A 2925-nucleotide genomic window follows, 5' to 3' on the forward strand; every position below is an offset into this window, starting at 1 on the left:
TCCAGAGAATGCATAGGCTCAAACGGAGGAGCCTGTAAAGCCCTCAAAACCAAATTAAGACTCCAAGGAGGAGAAATTGGCTTAATGACAGGCTTGATACAAACCAAAGCCTGTACAAAACAATGAATGCCAGGAAGATTAGCAATTTTTCTGTGAAACAGAACAGAAAGAGCAGAGATTTGTCCTTTCAAGGAACTTGCAGACAAACCCTTATCCAAACCATCCTGAAGAAACTGTAAAATTCTAGGAATTCTAAAAGAATGCCAAGAGAATTTATGAGAACACCATGAAATGTAAGTCTTCCAAACTCAGTAATAAATCTTTCTAGACACCGATTTGCGAGCCTGCAACATAGTATTAATCAATGAGTCAGAGAAACCTCTATGACTAAGCACTAAACGTTCAATCTCCATACCTTCAAATTTAATGATTTGAGATCCTGATGGAAAAATGGACCTTGAGATAGAAGGTCTGGCCTTAACGGAAGTGGCCAAGGTTGGCAACTGGACATCTGAACAAGATCTGCATACCAAAACCTGTGTGGCCATGCTGGAGCCACTAGCAGTACAAATGAACTCTCCATTATGATTTTGGAAATCACTCTTGGAAGAAGAACTAGAGGCGGAAAGATAAGCAGGTTGATAATTCCAAGGAAGTGACAACGCATCCACTGCTTCCGCCTGAGGATCCCTGGACCTGGACAGATACCTGGGAAGTTTCCTGTTTAGATGAGAAGCCATTAGATCTATTTCTGGAAGCCCCCATATCTGAACAATCTGAAGAAACACATCTGGGTGAAGAGACCATTCTCCCGGATGTAAGATAATCCGCTTCCCAATTGTCTATACCTGGGATATGGACCGCAGAGATTAGACAGGAGCTGGATTCTGCCCATGCAAGTATCCGAGATACTTCTTTCATGGCTTGAGGACTGTGAGTCCCACCTTGATGATTGACATACGCCACGGTTGTGACATTGTCTGTCTGAAAACAAATACATGGTTCTCTCTTTAGAAGAGGCCAAAACTGAAGAGCTCTGAGAATCGCACGGAGTTCCAAAATATTGATTGGTAATCTCGCCTCTTGAGATTTCCAAACCCCCTGCGCTGTCAGAGATCCCCAGACAGCTCCCCAACCAGAAAGACTTGCATCTGTTGAAATCACAGTCCAGGTTGAATGAACAAAAGAGGGCCCCTGAACCAAACGGTGGTGATCTAACCACCAAGTCAGAGATAGTCTAATACTGGGATTTAAGGATATTAATTGTGATATCTTTGTATAATCCCTGCACCATTGGTTCAGCATACAAAGCTGAAGAGGTCTCATGTGAAAACGAGCAAAGGGGATCGCGTCCGATGCTGCAGTCATGAGACCTAAAACCTCCATGCACATAGCTACTGAAGGAAATGACTGAGACTGAAGGTTCCGACAAGCTGAAACCAATTTCAGACGTCTTTTGTCTGTTAGAGACAAAGTCATGGATACTGAATCTATTTGGAATCCTAAAAAGGTTACCCTTGTCTGAGGAATCAAGGAACTTTTTGGTAAATTGATCCTCCAACCATGTCTTTGAAGAAACAACACTAGTTGATTTGTGTGAGATTCTGCAGAATGTAAAGACTGAGCAAGTACCAAGATATCGTCCAAATAAGGAAACACTGTAATACCCCGCTCTCTGATTACAGAGAGTAGGGCACCGAGAACCTTTGAAAAGATCCTTGGAGCTGTTGCTAGGCCAAAAGGAAGAGCAACAAATTGGTAATGCTTGTCTAGAAAAGAGAATCTCAGGAACTGATAATGATCTGGATGAATCGGAATATGAAGATAAGCATCCTGTAAGTCTATTGTGGACATATAATGCCCTTGCTGAACAAAAGGCAGAATAGTCCTTATAGTCACCATTTTGAATGTTGGTATTCTTACATAACGATTCAAAATTTTTAGATCCAGAACTGGTCTGAAAGAATTCTCTTTCTTTGGAACAATGAACAGATTTGAATAAAACCCCAGACCCCGTTCCAGATATGGAACTGGCACAATTACCCCGGATAACTCCAGGTCTGAAACACACTTCAGGAAAGCCTGAGCCTTTATTGGGTTCACTGGAATGCGTGAGAGAAAGAAACTTCTCACAGGCGGTCTTACCTTGAAACCTATTCTGTACCCTTGAGAAACAATGTTCTGAATCCAATGATTTTGGATTGAATTGATCCAAACATCTTTGAAAAATCGTAATCTGCCCCCTACCAGCTGCTCTGGAATGAGGGCCGCACCTTCATGCGGACTTGGGGGCTGGTTTTGATTTTCTAAAAGGCTTGGATTTATTCCAGACTGGAGAAGGCTTCCGATTGGAAACCGTTCCTTTAGGGCAAGGGTCAGGTTTCTGTTCCTTATTCTGACGAAAGGAACGAAAACGGTTAGCAGCCCTAAATTTACCCTTAGATTTTTTATCCTGAGGCAAAAAGGCTCCCTTCCCCCCCAGTGACAGTTGAAATTATAGAATCCAACTGAGAACCAAATCATTTATTACCTTGGAAAGATAGAGATAGCAACGTTGACTTAGAAGTCATATCCGCATTCCAAGATTTAAGCCATAAAGCTCTTCTGGCTAAAATAGCTAAAGACATATACCTGACATCAATTCTAATGATATAAAAAATGGCATCACAAATGAAATTATTAGCATGTTGAATTAGCTTAACAATGCTATACACATTAGGATCTGGTACTTGTTGCGCTAAAGTTTCCAACCAAAAAGTTGAAGCCGCAGCAACATCAGCCAAAGAAATAGCAGGCCTAAGAAGATGACCTGAACATAAATAAGCCTTCCTTAGATAAGATTCAAGCTTCCTATCTAAAGGATCTTTAAAAGAAGTACTATCTGCCGTAGAAATAGTAGTACGCTTAGCAAGAGTAGAGATAGCC

This window comes from Bombina bombina, chromosome 7, assembly GCF_027579735.1.
Source record: "Bombina bombina isolate aBomBom1 chromosome 7, aBomBom1.pri, whole genome shotgun sequence".
Lineage (NCBI taxonomy): Eukaryota > Metazoa > Chordata > Amphibia > Anura > Bombinatoridae > Bombina > Bombina bombina.